A 17,854-nucleotide genomic window follows, 5' to 3' on the forward strand; every position below is an offset into this window, starting at 1 on the left:
CTATGCCTGTAGTCCCTGAGCTCCACACTCACTTCAGTAACCTCCCGTACAACTATGACGTTTGAGAGAACAGCTACATTGATCGTTTTGCTTCTTACAGATTTAACTCTTGCCAAAGATCCCACCGCATTAAAATAAAATAAACTTCACAATGGATCTTTTCAATCCCCATACTGTCACACAAAATATGACGACATTTTAACATATTAATTACAATGAAACACATCCCAGTGGTATCTCTTTAGATGAAGACAGTTTTACATATGATTAAACTAGAAGCGGTGCATCTTATTGTATTCCTACAGATTTCAGTTATTACTACAACTATTAACACATCTCTTGCTTGCTAGAAATCAAGCCCTGCTATCGACCGTTAACTGACATAGAACATTATCCGTTATTTTAGATAATCAATAAAATACAGACACGTGACTATTGTACCCCTTTGTTAAATAAATACACAAATCAGTTAAAAATTAAACACACAAATAATACATTTTCAGCTTTCTAACTTCCTAAACAAATTTAGAAAAAAAAAACATTTAAAGTGTGCATGTCATAAGACTTTCTAGGACAGAATATACCGGTAAGGCATTTTTGTGAACACGTTATAAAACATATTGAATTAGGTTAAAAATTGTTTTATTAGACAATATCTGACTAGGTATTTAAATGACAATATTTAAATAAAAATATACATGTTCATTAAAATTAAAAATAAAGGATATTTGTTTGTACATTTAATTACCAATGTTAAAACTACATTTTAAGAACAAAACTGAAAAAAAAAAAAAATTTTAGTTATAGCAAGCAAGGCGTTTATAATAAAACCATTATTTAGATTACAAAAGTACTTAATTTGATTAATGAAAAGGCTGATCAATGATAATCATAACTGGACATTATTATTTCAAAACCTTTTCAACTATAGCCGCGGCGCCTGTCCAGCATGATTTCCTTCATTTAGTTCATAGTATGCGAGCTACTTTAATCATCATGTGTGTCTATTAAAAAGCAAACACGGAGAAAACATATACGTTTGCCTTGGGACAAAAAAAAAAAAAAAAAAAAACTAGATTTCTGTAGATAGGCGGGGGTGAAAGGAGCTTTAATAAATATCCAGGAGAGATAATATCAATTATAAACCCATTTAAGCTCAACATTACAGCATTTATTGCTTTTACAAAATTCACACATAAAGTAACACAAAAACTGCAAATGCAAGCTGTGTCATCGTCAATAGTTTGACTAATCTTGAATCAGGCTTTCAGGTGTGTAAGCTTAACAACCACGCCTGGCGAGCATTGATGGGACGAAATGACTGCTCTAGTTAATATTTTTTCTTATTCTTATTTTTTGTTTTCCCATTTAAAGTCGTCCTAATAATAATTGTTAATATTTTAATGGCGTAATTAATCTTTAAGTGAGACACAGTTAGATTTTAAATTATTAGCTAAAGTGACACATTTTTATTATAGGTGCAACAGTTTGTGATTTGTCAATTTGATGTATAACATATGTGAACTAATTGGCAGTGCCAGATCAGGTTGCAGAGCAGCACGTCTGTATTGCATTAGCTATCATTCTTGTACATGCTTATGTTTACATGCATGTGAACCAGCACAGAATATATATTTTTTGTCATTATGATAATACTGCTCATGTACGTTCGAGTGCTGCGTAACGCCAGAAGTCGGGACTTAGCTAGTGAAGCACGTTTGGCTGCGGGCTGCGGTTGCGGTCGGGAGCTTTCCAGAGTCCGTCAGTGTTCTGTGTTAAAGTAATGTTATCATTTGTTTATTCGATTTAATTTGACCACCATGGTCTTAAAGTAGTGGCACCTATTAAACCTTGGGTAGAATGGGCTTCCGGCTCCAGGACTGATAGTGACCATTCCTGAACATACATGCCAATTTATGTTGAGAAGTTATTAATTTATTAATTTATTTAATATTATTTTCCTTATATTTGCAATTACACATTTTAAAATCCCTTATTTAAACACAGAAACTGAGATAAGCAAATCTTATTCATGTTAAGAGCCTACAATAAGCCTTTATTACATTTGTGTTGTTGTTATTATTATTATTATTATTAATAATAATAATAATAATAATAATAATAATAATAATAATAATAATAATAATAATAATAATAATAATAATAATAGGGAGGAACTACAAATACCATTTCTGATGTAGAATATGCAAAAGGAGGTAGGTGTTAGCTAAGGGTTCGCTTGCTAAGCTTTTCTTTTTCTTTCAAACTTATGTTTTTCACTGGACATCACTAAATCCATTCCTTAATTCATCCAAAGGGTATAATACCGCGCATTTGAGTACATTTATCAGGCATCACTTCCAGGCAACATACTCGACTAGTTTATTCCTTGCTAATGTTGAGCTATTTAAAACCATGTCAGCAAGTGTGGAGTGACAGTATGATTTGCTGAACCTTCCCAGAGGTATTCAGCAGTTGTGAACTCAGTGTTTGTTCTCCGTTAACACGTACAGTGTCACTGTTTCATCGTTGCTTATTTTTGTTGATTTAGCTCTTGGAATGAAATCAGCACGTTTAGAAAACGTGAACTAATCAATGTCAATACTACGACCTCTAGAATAGCATTACTATGAATAATAATAATAATAATAATAATAATAATAATAATAATAATAATAATAATAATGGGCCCGATTTATACACGTTTTTATATACCAGTACATTTGAGATTATGGTTTTCATAAATAAACTATAATGAATTTGATTGTTTCATAGGCATATGATGTGGGCCAGCAGTGTGTAAAAGAAGCTGACTGCACACGCTTCAGAGGACAACGTGTGTTCGTCTTCGCCGCTCCCGAGGCAGCACCGGGGTGGTAGCGGTGAGCTGAGCCTAAAAATAATTGGCTATTCCAAATCGGGGAGAAAATGATAATATATATATATATATATATATATATATATATATATATATATATATATATATATATAATAGCTACAAAACTAGTACAACTAGTATACACATATTTTAAAAATTGAAAAGCAGCTGGTTGTTGAATATTGTTAAATGGTTCCTCTTTGACAGTGGTTGCTGTGTGTTAACTAAGTGTTTTTCTTTTCTTTTGTATTTTGAATTTGATTCTTCTGTGACTGTATTTTAGTACTGGTTGGGTTAGGGTTAGGGTTAGGGTTAGAGTTGACAGTACACGATGACAGTAGCAGAAGACTGAAGAGTGTTCATCTGGTTATAGTGAATGTGTAGACTGACAGTGCAGGCCTCTTTACAGTCTCAACAGTGAGTATATATCTCACTATTACTAACTTAGACACACTATGAATCAGCTGTACACTCCCTCTATTTGACAACAGCTTAATGTCATAGCTGTCACTCCTGGAGGCCTGGGTTTTAACATGTTTTAGGTTACAAGTGAAATGAGTTAAGTGATCTCAACTTTGCCTTCAGTTAATCTGCATCAAAAAAGAATCACACAATTCAGCCTTAGTGTCACTGGGCACTTTTATTGCCAAACAGTGGATGGGTATGAACACTGAACTGTTTCCTCACTCCAGTGTTGAGTACAGAAATTGTTGATCTTAGTTGGAGACCCATAGGTAGCAGATAGGCCTTTCTCTCTCTGGATATAGGGTGGAAAATCAGCAGGGGCTGGTTTGCCTCACCACGCCACAGCAACCCCTACTGGTCAGGAGACAGATGAAAGACTTGGACTCCTCCAAACTTCAGTGGCTTGGTAAAATGGGTTTCTTAGGTTTGTTAGGTGAAAAGAGGCGATTGGCTGGTTTGATGTTAATCCAGGCCAGAAGGCAATATAGAGTCTAGACACGATTTGCGGGTTCAAACACATAGCACATTAATTCTAGTAGTCAAATGCTTCAGACGATACTTAGCCTAGTTCTACAGTTACACACACCTCTCAGTCAGGTACTTCTATTATTCAGCCCACTAGCTAACCCATGCTACTCCAGATACATAAAAGATACATCTACACAGCTCTCCACCCTCCTCACGACCAAGCTATTCCACAGTAGAACGGGGAGAAAATGGGGGTAAAATTGCCGCACTCTAAATTGAGAAACCTAGTGTTACAAAATCAGTCAATGTTTTTTTTTATGGATTTGTTTGTGGCATCCAAGGCAATTGTAGATATGCAATGCAAAATTCATTCGTTTCTGCTTACTGATTGGATTTAGGAAGATTTTAAAATTCTGAAAAAAAAAAACTCAAATTATTCATCAGTAGCTGAAGAAGGATTAATATGGGTGGACAAAATGTAATTTCAGAAATATGGGCAATGTACCTGAGTTGACAGACAACCTGGTTTTTCCATTAGAAATGACATGGAAATGCATAAAACTTACAAGCTTATGTTTCATTATCAAACTTAAACATGTATTTTTTATCATAATGTGGTAAAATATGGAAATAGCTTAGCAAATCACCTTTAAGTGTTTACCCTTACTTTGAACTACTCAACACAAGGACATTTATAAACAAAATCCAGATGTGTTTTTTGTCTCTCCAAAATGTTTTTGTGAGATATATGTAAGGAATGCAGTATTACATATTATTGTACAGCTTTGTACAAAGCAGCTTGTGTGTCACAAGTGTCCCACATACAGTGAACCTGGTCAAAGTGTCACAGACATGAACTGATTATGCTTTGTTGTAAATGGCTTGGAAATATTGGCAATATAAGCACACCCAACAGATATCTCATCAGTGGCTTACCAATTCAATGCAATGCAATGCACAGAATTAAATATCAAGTATTTCTGGTTCACCCATGCCATAGTTTTCCCTATGCCAATTATTTGGGTGAGTCTAGTTCTGCATTTCTACACTCTACACTCTCCCCTGCCAGCTTCCAAGTGCGTGTCAGGATACCTGCCTCGCCTCCACTTCTGACAACAATATAGCGACTGTGTGCTGGGTTTCCAGTTGGGGTGCACAAAAGGCAGGACACCAGAGATGGTTTTAAAACGTCTCGCTCCTCCATACGGGTAGGCAAACTCCCCACACACAGGTGGGTAAAACTATCACTAAAACAAAAAAAACATACAAGTGACAAATACATACGTGAATTATTGACCCTGTTTCAATCTTAAAAAGCTGAAAAAAGAAACAAGGACCAGGGGTCACAAATGGAGATTTGATAAAGGGGCATTCAGAACAGAAAATAGGAGGCACTTTTTTACAGAGAGAATTGTGAGGGTCTGGAACCAACTCCCCAGTAATGTTGTTGAAGCTGACACCCTGGGGTCCTTCAAGAAGCTGCTTGATGAGATTCTGGGATCAATAAGCTACTAACAACCAAATGGGCTAGATGGACTGAATGGCTTCCTCTCGTTTGTAAACTTTCTTATGTTCTTATGTTCTTAATGAAGACAAAACAAAAGAAGATTTGAACACGAACAATTAACATACTATTTATGTGTATGTGGTGAGTTTGCCTGCACTACTCTCTCTCTCTCTCTCTCTCTCTCTCTAGTGTGTGTGGCAAGTTTGCTCGTATGGAGGAGCAAGGCTTTCTGACTTTTATCTTTTTGGGAGAGAGAGCTAATTAAAACCAGCCCTGGTGTCCTGCCTTTTGTGCACCACTGCTGGAAACCCAGCACACAGTCGCTACATTGTACATTGTACCCCGACATGAACTTGGAAGCTGGCAGGGGAGAGTGTAGAAATTGGCCCAGCATCAATGTTGAAGCTTTGGACAAAACTAGACTCGCCCAAATTAATGGCATGGGCGAAGCAGATTCATGCATTGGGCAAAATAGACTCACCCAAATTAATGGCATGGGCGAACCAGATTTGCCCAGCATCGATTTTGAAGCATTGGACAAAACTAGACTCGCCCGGGCTAGCCCAGAAATTCAGTGAAAAATGTTTAAAAAACTGGTTTCACCCAGTCGTCTTTTTCAAGTTCTGGGCTAATCTAGATTCGCCTGATTGGACGCGGGCGAGTGCCGGAAAAAAGTGGTAACTTCGGGATTCGCCCAGAAGCCCTTGATGAAACTAGATTGGCCCGGGCAAAACTAGACTCGCCAGACCACTTGGTTTTGTGGTTAACACTGCTGGATGAAGGCCTCCCCAAGATTCAATTCACAAAAGCCTGTCTGCTCATCCCTCATCCACGTTGCTCCTGCGTGTTTCCTAATTTCATCCTGCCATCTTCCTGGAGGTCTTCTTCTTGGTCACCGTAAATCCCAAGTAATAAGCAATCTGGGTGATCCAGTGCCTTTACAGGTTTAACAGCATTAGTACTTCAATACAGTAATACAGATATGGTTATTATATGCTTAGCCTTCAGGCTAGCCATGCAAAAAGCTACAGCACCCACAGCTAAATCCTACAACATACAATATATTACTCTCTTAAAACTAAAACATAATTTCTATACCTTATAACAATGCATCCAATATAAACAAGATATAAATTCAAATATATGATTACCTTCCAGTATATGGAAGTGTAGTGTAGAATATATGAAAAATAAGAACTGTCTTCAAAAGGCAGAGACTTCTTACTTCGACCAAACAGCAATCAGTTTATCAGAGATCCTCAGAGCATGGACCACGTCAGCTTGCAAGATCAAGTTCAATGGTATCTAATAGGGTCTTGCTCTGGGCTTATATATGATTTCAACATCAGGAGTCCCAATTAAATCTGATCATCAATCTGCCTTGATGGTTCTTATCTTTGAGTTAATGATACATTCTAGGAGGATCCGGTCAGGTGTGGATGGAGGACCACCAGATCAAGACCCTGTCATGGCCAGCCCAATCTCCAGACCTGAACCCCATTGAAAACCTCTGGAATGTGATCAAGAGGAAGATGGATGGTCACAAGCCATCAAACAAAGCCGAGCTGCTTGAATTTTTGCGCCAGCAGTGGCATAAAGTCACCCAACATCAATGTGAAAGACTGGTGGAGAGCATGCCAAGACGCATGAAAGCTGTGCTTGAAAATCAGGGTTATTCCACCAAATATTGATTTCTGAACTCTTCCTAAGTTAAAACATTAGTATTGTGTTGTTTAAAAATGAATATGAACTTATTTTCTTTGCATTATTTGAGGTCTGACAACACTGCATCTTTTTTGTTATTTTGACCAGTTGTCATTTTCTGCAAATAAATGCTCTAAATTTTTATTTGGAATTTTGGAGAAATGTTGTCAGTAGTTTATAGAATAAAACAAAAATGTTCATTTTACCCAAACACATACCTATAAAGAGTAAAACCAGAGAAACTGATAATTTTGCAGTGGTCTCTTAATTTTTTCCAGAGCTATATATATATATATATATATATATATATATATATATATATATATATATATATATATAATCCTACAACATTCCCTTAAACCAATACAAAGTATATTTAACATTATCTCAAATGTGTCTTAACAATTTGTTTACAGCAGATCTACTCTTCTGTTATAATAAACTTTTAATATGTTCTTTCAACAGTTTAACAGTTAGACAGACTGTTTCCCTATAAAACATATCTTTTACTGTTTGTTGGAAGTTGTGGTTTTCCTATTTCTCCTTTTGCTGCTGAGTTCTCTGAAGGCTGTGTGTTAATGTGCTTCCTATTGTAATTTTGTGCTTCCTTTTGTAACAGTAATAGTTGCCTGCCATATAAATATACAACATAGGCTAGATCAGCCAAAGTGTCTGTATCTTTGGATGAAGTTGCCTTTTGCTTTTCTGGCAATACAATTTTGTGCGCTGGGTGATGCTGGTAACAAAGCTGATTTCTCCCTGTCAACTCCTGCTCATTGTTCTGTACCGCCCCCCTGGGCCTCTCACTCACTTTCTGGATGAACTCGACTATCTACTCTCCTCCCTCCCCTCTCTGTCTACCCCGACTGTCCTGTTGGGTGACTTCAACATTCATCTCTCCAACCCCAGCCACTCTGCTGGATTCCTCCCTCTCCTTCACTCCTTCGACTTCTGTCTCTCTCCGTCCCCTCCTACCCACAAAGCTGGCCGTCAACTGGACCTCACCTTCTCCAGGGCCTGCTGCCCCTCCACCCTCTCTGTCACCCCCCTGGACCTCTCTGATCACTATTTCATCTCTTTTTCTCTGTCTCTCCCCCCTCTCCCTGCTCCTCCTACCCCCACTGTCACCTCTCGACGTAACCTCCGCTCTCTCTCCCCCTCTGTCCTTGCCTCCACTGCTCTCTCTCACCTCCCTCCTATCGACTCCTTTTCACAACTCTCCGTAGACTCTGCTACCTCCACCCTCTTCTCCTCACTCACCTCCTCCCTCGACTCCCTCTGTCCCCTCACCTCCTGACCTGCTCGCCCCTCCCCTCCCCATCCCTGGCTCTCCTCTGCTCTCCGCTCGGCAAGAATCACACTGCGATCTGCTGAAAAGAAATGGAAGAGAACCAAACTCCCTGCTGCCCTAGACCTTTACCGCACTCTCCTCTCCTCCTCCTCTACTCTCTCCTCTACTAAATGTGCTTATTTCCAATCTGTAATCCAAGCCTCCACTAACGAACCACGTAAACTATTCTCTACCTTCTCCTCCCTCCTAAACCCTCCCCCCCTCCTCCTCCCTCCTCTATCTCCCCTGATGACTTTGCCTCCTTCTTCTCTTCTAAAATCTCAGATATCCGCAAACTCTTTAAAACCTCTCCCTCCCCCGCACCCCCTCCTGCTCCAACCCCTACACCCACTACATCCCCTACTTACTCGCCCTCTTTCTCCACCTTCTTGCCCCTCTCAGACTCTGACCTCTCCTCCCTGCTCCAGGGTCACAAACCCACCACGTGTGCCTTGGACCCCCTCCCCACTCACCTCTTTCAAGCTGCTGCTCCTGCTCTACTCCCCTTCATCTCCTCACTCCTCAACACCTCTTTACTTTCTGGTATCTTTCCCTCTGCCTTCAAAAAAGCCTCTATCACTCCCCTCCTCAAAAAACCTACCCTCGACCCCACCTCCCTCCAGAGCTACCGTCCTGTCTCCCTCCTACCCTTCCTCTCCAAAACCCTCGAGCGGACTGTACACCGCCAGCTCTCTGCTTTCCTGTCCAACCACTCTCTGCTTGACCCTCTCCAATCTGGCTTCCGCTCTGCTCACTCCACTGAAACCGCCCTCCTGTCTGTCACCAACTCACTTAAGTGTGCCCGAGCTGCCTCTCTCTCCACTGTCCTAATTCTCCTCGACCTCTCTGCTGCCTTTGACACTGTTGATCACTCTATTCTACTATCATCTCTTGCTGACCTGGGGATCTCTGGCACTGCTCTGGCCTGGTTCTCCTCCTACCTCTCCAACCGCACTTACCAGGTAACCTGGCGTGGAGCAACCTCCACACCTCACCCTCTCTTAACTGGAGTCCCCCAAGGGTCAGTCTTGGGTCCTCTCCTGTTCTCTCTCTACACCCGCTCCCTGGGCCCCCTCATCGCATCCTATGGTTTCTCATACCATTTCTATGCTGATGATGCTCAGATTTTCCTCTCCTTCCCCACCTCTGACTCCACCATCTCCTCCCGTATCTCTACCTGTCTGTCTGCTATTTCCTCCTGGATGCACTTGCATCACCTCAAACTCAACCTCTCTAAATCTGACCTCCTTTTCTTTCCCTCCTCCTCCCCCTCCTCTGATCTCTCTATCTCTGTTCCTCTGGAATCTACCACACTCTCTCCCTCTTCCTCAGCTAAGAACCTTGGAGTCACCCTGGACCCCTGCCTCTCTTATTCCCAGCACATCTCCACTCTGGCACGCACTTGCCGATTCTTCCTGAGCAACATCCGAAGAATCCGACCCTTCCTCACCAACTATGCTACCAAGCTCCTGGTCCAGGCCCTGGTACTCTCCTGCCTAGACTACTGCAACTCCCTCCTGGCTGGCCTCCCTGCATCCGCCACCCATCCGCTCCAGCTCATCCAGAACTCTGCTGCCCGCCTGGTGTTCTCTCTGCCTTGCTTCACCCACACTACTCCACTACTCCGCTCGCTCCACTGGCTCCCGATCACCGCTCGCATCCAGTTCAAGACTCTTGTACTAGCCTACAGATGCCTTGACCAGACTGCACCCAGCTACCTCCAGACCCTCATCTCTCCCTACACCCCCACTCGACCACTCCGCTCCGCCTGCACTAGAAGACTAGCTCTACCTCCGCTATGCTCCCCTGCCTCCAGAGCCCGCTCCTTCTCCACCCTTGCTCCGCAGTGGTGGAATGACCTTCCTACAGATGTCAGGACTGCCCAGTCCCTGACCACATTCCGGCGCCTCCTTAAGACTCACCTCTTCAGACAGCACCTGTAGAACTCCTCTGTTTGTATCCTGGGACACTATCACCCTTCATGTAAATGTGCTTTATTTTGCTCTTATCTTCCCCCTATTTTACTGCATTTAATCCTGTACTTCAGAATACTGTAATCTGCCAAGTGTTTAACCTGTAGTACTTTGTATTTAATCACATCCTGATGTAACTATCACTATTATCTGCTGTATTATTGAATTGTGGTTTGTCACACTTGTACTTTGCTTGAACAAAATTTATTGTATTTCTTGCTCTTATTGTATTACTTGTATTGTAACACTTGAAATGTATTTGCTTATGATTGTAAGTCGCCCTGGATAAGGGCGTCTGCTAAGAAATAAATAATAATAATAATAATAATAATAATAATAATAACTGAAGAGCAGCTCCTGAACTCATAATCAAAACACATGAACACAGACTTATTCAAAAAATACATTGACACTATTTACTCTTTAAATACATGATCAATTAGATGTTCAAGAAACAGTAATGGCATTTCATTAACAATGCTTTAAACATGTGAAACCGTCAGATTAATTTATAGCTGAAATATCTACAAGAGTTTTATTTACCAGTTATTTTTCAAATCTAGCCTACTATAATATATAAAACTATTACTTTTTAAAACTTAGGGCAACTGTCTGAATATCGGTAGATATAACAATGTAAAAGCTGAAAACATATTTTATTATACAGGCAGAGATTTTCTGGTATATGAATCAAAGTTATACAATTCAAGAAAGGAAATTGTATTGTAGTGAGAGTGACATAATGCTTTATTCAGTGGCCTCATAGGAAAGACACAAAGAACTTTCATTGTGGAAAATTCATGTCTTGCTCAAAACTGCCAAAGATATTCTATTTTAACTTGCATGTTGTCCATACTGAGGAAATAAAAGGAAAGGCACAAAAAGCAACTGCATGTTAAATAGGTATTAAAATTGTATAGTTTTAATACTTTCAGGTAAAAATATTCAAATGCATCCTTGTTTCTTTTTCTGTGATTGAAAGAACTTGTGATTGGAGTTCCACACGCTGCTTCCATCTACTGTGACTACGCTATCCTCTTTGATATTAACATGGCTCTTTCATTAAAAAGCAGCCCATTTACTGGTTTATGTATAAACTAAAATGCAGAAAGGGACAATAAAATGCATTTCAACAGGATAAAACCTATTTTCTATTGTGTTCAATAGGTGCATTATGAATAAATAATTATAAGTGCCCCGGCTATATCAACCAGCTAATCAGTGCTACCGCACTCATGCTGTAATACAGTGCATATTTTTTTCCTGTTTTAATATTAAAGTATGGGGAAAAAAACCTGCCTCTTATCACTGTTAATCCATAAGTGCTTCTTCATAAAAAAAGGAATACGATTGTCATAGAAAACAACCATATTAAAAGAGTTTGCATGGTTAACCCTGCCAAAGGCCGGAGGATTCAGTTGAAGTTTGTTTGGTTAATTTTGCTGAAATCTTTAAAACTCACACTGGCACCTTAATACATTGCCTTACACTGAACCAAAATATGTAATTAATAAAGTGACTTTAGTTTTGGAATTATAGATCCCCGAATCAAACCTTTGTACACAAATGTATCAACTAGCTACAGATAAGGCTAAAAGGTTTGCATCACCCTATAGAATTACTACACTTTGCATCATAAAGTTGAATGAAACCTACTGAATGTTACATTAACATATTGAATTTCATATCGCTTTGTAGTTTTCAATATAGCCTACTTAACGAAAAACTGATACAAATTGTGACATTTTGAAATCTAACATTAAATACTGTACTACTATTAAGGCTTCTGTTAGACTTTTTGTGGTATAATTTTAAATAAAACATCTAAATTATGTGCATATAGTTTTTTTTAAATGTCTCAATCCTAAAATTCTAGGCGATGCAAAGCTGTAGATAAATATTCTAAAACTTAAAGATCTATCAAAAGCATTCAAGTTTAATAACAAAAGCTACCTGCTGGCCATTAATGACACCGATTTTAGTAACTATGTAAATAACTTGATGGAAGGAGCAGTACATTGTTGTTGTAAGTAGTTTCTTGCTAGTTTTATACTTTTAAAGTGGTTGTATTAATTTAATAGTGGCACATTTGCCTTTGCCTCTATTCAAATGTGCTTATGGTCAAATGTATGTATTTAGATTTTATGGTTCGGGGTAGGGTTAGGTTTTGGGATTGGAAATAGATTAAGGATTTAGACATTTATGTAGAAAAGTGTACACAGACCTTTAAACCAATTCACTATACTACGCAATTTCAGGAGCATTACTATACAGTAATGAACATGCCAATTTGATCAGTATAGTATATCATGTGTACAAGTACATTTCTATTTATTAAAGCAGAAGCACTTCAAACTAGGTATCAACTAGGTTAATAAGCACTATTATGAAACTCCCCAGGCAGATATCAGAGCTCAATGTGAACATCGAACAGCATATTTAAAGTGGACGGAAGGTGTTTTTATAGCGGTTTACGATCATTAAAATAAGCACTCTTGAACATCCCTAGACTCATTATAATTGAACGTGCTTGTGATACGAAATGTAACAGTCAATAACTGGAAATAACTGTTGGAGTAACTGCTCACTATAACATGTCAACTTTACTAATTTTTTGCGACCTGTTACTATAAAGCTTCCTTTTGCTGCATGCTTTACTTCACAAGAAATAGGGTTTGTTGTTTCCTTTCCTTTAGTTTACAGTTAATACAGTTTACAGCTGCAGGCACAGAAGCTAGAAGCTAAATACAAGGCATACCAGAACAAAAAAAAAAAAATATATATATATATATATATATATATATATATATATATATATATATATATATATATATATATATATATCACTATAGCACATGTTCAACTATATTGGCTTCATACAATCTTTGCGAGATACCACAAACAGAAAAAAAAGCAGCAGCATGATATAGAGAAACTGAACCATTTTTGTGCCGCGGTCACACATGAAGTAGAACGAATCAGCCACAATACCTTCACATACTTATGTGATGTGTAAGATACTTCTGTATTTGCAGTTTGTGGTAATTTTAATCTCCTGTAGTTTGACTGAATCCATCATTGGCTTGTGGGGCTCTAAAATTTAAAATGTGAAGGTGTGACAGGATTGAAAGGAGTCCCTGTTATAATTCGCCCTCCCGACCACCGGCAGCGCTGTGTAGGGTTGACCTTGATTGGGTCAGGAGGCTGAACTCTGACCAGACAGGAAGTTCCGGGTCAGGCGGCCATGTGGATTACCGCAGTGAAGAAAACCCAGGACAAGGCATTAAACTGTGGAAGGGAACCAAGAGGCGGTGAGAGGAAACCCACTGCAGTAGCACGGAGAAACCCAGTGCTTCCTTGGTTGTTGTTGTTTTTGTAACCGTGATGTTTTTTTATTTGAAACCTGAGTTTACCATTGCTGGTATTCCAGGTGGTTTTCTTGTTTGTTTTCTGCAATACTGGACTGTTTATTTTCATTGTGTGTTAAAATAAAATCCTGCCCAGACACCATTGATGGTACAGGGCTCCAGGACTAAACGTCACTTCCGGCTCCTGTGTGCTGTCATTTCTTGTCCTTCCATAAGCTCCGCCCACTACCCTCCCACAGAAGTATATAGCCATATTCATGACAATGTCTACACAGTAACTTTGTGCTTAAAACAGTCAATAATAAAGCGGACCATTCCATTTCCAAGGGTAGTTTAAAACACTTCCCCCATCCTACCAAGTGCAACTGTGCAAATAAGAAAAGTATTTAACAATACATGCTCTGTTACATGCTAGAGAGAGTAGCTGCCACTGAATTATTTAAAATGCTTTTGACTTGTTAGACTTCTGTTGCTTCAAGCAATGTGCAGGAACTTGGAAAATTGGATATTTCCTTCTGTTTACTGCATTATCTTAGGGCTGATTTGTAGCTTGGGTTTCAAGCTTAAACCACAGGGCGGACCCAACAAATACATGAAATAGAATGTGCAGTATGAATGTGATCATAATATCAGTTGGGCTTGCATTCTCAATCTTGCATTTGTATTTGGCCATTGAACAATGTATTGAAAAACATCCATGAAAAATATGTGTCAGAGTGTTTGCAGTTAAAGTACCATATATCCAGGTTTATTCTTTTAGTAGGGTCTGAATCTATGACCGACTGGCTCAGAGGCCAGTATGTTTCTCACAGAGCCACCGAGACCTATCCATATTTGGAGCACATTACAGCACATGCATTAATTGGTTTTAGATTTGTTTGTGTAATTGACCAGAAGCCTGTAATTAATACTGACAAATTAAAAGAAAGAAAGAAAGAAAGAAAGGTCACCTTTCTCAATGCACTTCTTTCCCTTTTTAATAACCAATTTGAATGCACAATGAATGCACCTTTTCAGGGCTAATCCCACTGAAAGAGTTGTACAGTATATATTTTTTTATTATTTATTTATTTATTTGGCAGTAATGCAATAGTGCAAGGATTGTGCATTAACTGAGGAGCCAGTAATGTGGTGTGTAGGTCAGGCAAGTCCAGTAATTCCTTGAGGAGGCAGCAGAAGGAGCACTCCTGAAGTTCTCCGGTAGCTGGTTCACCACAGAGTGACTAGGGAAGAGAAAGAGTGGGCATTGGAGGATGGAGAGTGAAGGAAAGGCATGACCATTCATCCAATAGAGAAGGAGGGCGAGAGGGGGTGTAGAGAGACATGAGGGATTGCAGTAGGAGGGGGCAGTGTGGTGAAGAGAGCGGTAGGCAAGAACAAGGGTCTTGAAATGAATGTGAGCAGAGATAGGTAGCCAGTGGAGTGTATGAAGCAGAGGGGTAGCATGAGAGTAGCATGGTTGGCAGAAAATAAGATGAGCAGCAGAACTTTGAATGAGCTGGTGGTGGCAGATAGCTAGAACAGGGAGACCAGCAAGGAGAGAGTTACAGTAGTCAAATCTGAAGAGAACAAGAGCTTGGACCAGGAGTTGGGTGGAATAAGTAGTGAGAAAAGGATGGATTCTGTGGATGTTGGTAAGAAAGAAACGGCAAGTGCATGTCAGGGAAGAGATGTGTTAAGAGAAGGAGAGAGGGGGTCAAAGCTAACACTTAGGCTTTTAGCAGAAGTAGAAGGAGACCAAGTGATAGTCAAGGGATACTGAGATGGAGAGGTCAGAATAGGGAGAAGAATCAGAAGGAATGTTTTGGAGGTCAGAGTACCTAGTGAGTGGGTGTAGAGTGAAAAGAAGAGGGCTCCCAGGACATATCCTTGAGGTAGACCTGTAGAGAGGGGGCGAGGAGAATTGAGAGAGTGCCATGCCAGGAAGTAAGTTACAGTTGGCAAGATAGGAAAACCAGGCAAGAGCAGTGCCTGAGATCCCCAGGTCAGAGAGAGAGGAGAATAGCTTGCCTGACAGTGCCAAAGGCAGAGGAGAGGTCAAAGAGAATTAGAATGGAGGAGAGGGAGGCAGCCTGAGCAGAGAGGAGAGTCAGTTACCGAGAAGAGGGCGGTTTCCATGGACTGTGCAGGAAGGAACCCGGATTGAAGAGGGTCAAGCAGAGAGTGCTCAGAGAGGATTGATGCCAGCTGGCGGTGGACAGCTCGCTCGAGAGTTTTAGAGAGGAACGGGAGAGGGCGATAATTCTGGGTGGAGGAAGGGTCAAGAGAAGGTTTCTTAAGAAATGGGGTGACGTGAGTAGTTTTGAAGGCTGAGGGAAAGGAGCCAGAGCTTTCATAGTGTTCTGTTAACAAAATAAGTCATTTCTTGATGTACATTACAGCTATATAAAATTGAGTAGAGAGTTATAAAATACCCCATTGGCCAAATTGCTTGAAGATTTGTGCCAATGCGGACTCACCAGCACTTCTTGTTTGTTTATTATATTGTACACGGAGAGTGCAGTAAGATAGATATCAACTTTTTGGTAATAATAATACATCAGAATGTCATTTCTAGAAATAGGCTGTCAGCCTTTGTAATTAACCTTGGCAAAGATAGTGGTTTATGTGTGATGTTGTATATAGGCTTTTTTATTTTTAGTTTTTAAGTTTTCTGTTTTCGTTTTTTGATAGGGGGTGGTGGAGGTAGTTTAGGCTTTCCCATTTACACTTGAAAGCTCCAGTCCTCAAGGGCCATTACATGTTGGAGTTTAATATGCTGAATACATCATTTGTAATAAATAATTTAGACATAGTTGAAACACAACCTGGATCAAATTGCCCATTTCTTCAAAATTTCTGTTCTGCCTAGTTATGAGTGATCACAAGTCATAAGTAATTATTCAATTGAAAAGTCAATACTGTGAATAGCAAATAACATTAAATTACAACATTTCCTGCCTTGGTTGTGGCGACTAATATATAAATATCCACCAAAAATAAGTTTTATTTTAATATCCAGTTGCAATTGCAAATACAATATGTGAAATATGTGCTTTTAATTGATATAGCTATTTAAATGTTTTGACTGCTGTACTGCAGCTTTCCTTCATCACATGCATTTTCCCCACGGCTGTATGGGAATTGTATGCATTTCAGTTATACCCTATTGTGGCAAAGTGGTTAATAGTGTGCAGGTGCAGGTGATCAAAGAACAGACAGACAATTGTAATCCAGGTGCAAAGGTTTGTTTTTATTTCTTTTATGTCCAGTGCTTGACAGCAAAACAAACAGTAAATAATAATGCTGGTAAGTAATACAGTGGCGTGTATTACTTATGTTATAATACCCTGGTTAGTCCAGAAATAATAGTCCTGTTATTGTATCCCCACATTAAACACAAAACACATACACAAGTCCGGTTAGTGCGTGAATTATTGATTGTGGTACAGATACAGTTTATAGTGACACGAGTAAAGTGCTGGCCTCTGGCGACAGCTCCGGAACGTGTTAGCTGTCTAGTGATTACAAGCAAACAAATAGACAGAACAAAACAAACACTCACGATTATTCACAAAGATACAGGTCCTTCCGGGTCACTTTATAATAACCAAAACGAAGGAATAGATAACATCGTTTCGACCCCTATTTATACCGTCACTCATAACCCCTTGGTAAACGATTGCAGCCGCTCCTCCAATCTGCAGCTACCACATCATTTCCCTTCCTTTTCTACATGACCGACTTCCTTTTAACCCTCGGAACGAAGTGTCAGGCCAAGTAGCCCAGAGTACTCTGTTCCCGTTACTTAGCGCCCTCACAGGTCGGGAGAGAGATTTACCCCCAAGAATCATTGTCTTTCTGTCACACCTATATATAATGAAACTCTGCAATGTAGTTCCAACAAGGTCTAATTTTCATACTTACAGAACCACCATTGCAAAACTAGTTTACGATGTTTGTAGCCAAGACATTCTGAGTATTTAGAAGTTATTTTGGTGACATCACACTACGCATGGCTGCAGAAATCAGCTTCAAAGAAAATATTTTAACCGCAATGTGGCAGGCCTGAGGTCTGCCCTTGTAAATAGTATGGTTTGCTTTGGGGTTTCTAAATAAAATATGGTTTTGGGTTGAGTTGTAAATAATAATGTGTTTAACTTGTTTAATTGGATGACAGGG

General features: G+C 39.6%; 1 protein-coding gene across 1 annotated transcript in view; it reads right to left on the minus strand.

Moving 5' to 3' along the window:
- The window catches only part of LOC117399886 (iroquois-class homeodomain protein irx-4-B-like), a 9,722-nt gene extending 9,665 nt beyond the window's left edge, over positions 1-57 (minus strand). The window contains exon 1 of the mRNA XM_033999318.3: positions 1-57. This exon is cut by the window's left edge and continues 150 nt beyond it. The gene's annotated coding sequence lies outside the window, so the exon portion shown is untranslated.
- Between the last annotated feature and the right edge of the window lie 17,797 nt (positions 58-17,854).

This window comes from Acipenser ruthenus, chromosome 4, assembly GCF_902713425.1.
Source record: "Acipenser ruthenus chromosome 4, fAciRut3.2 maternal haplotype, whole genome shotgun sequence".
Classification (NCBI taxonomy): Eukaryota; Metazoa; Chordata; class Actinopteri; order Acipenseriformes; family Acipenseridae; genus Acipenser; species Acipenser ruthenus.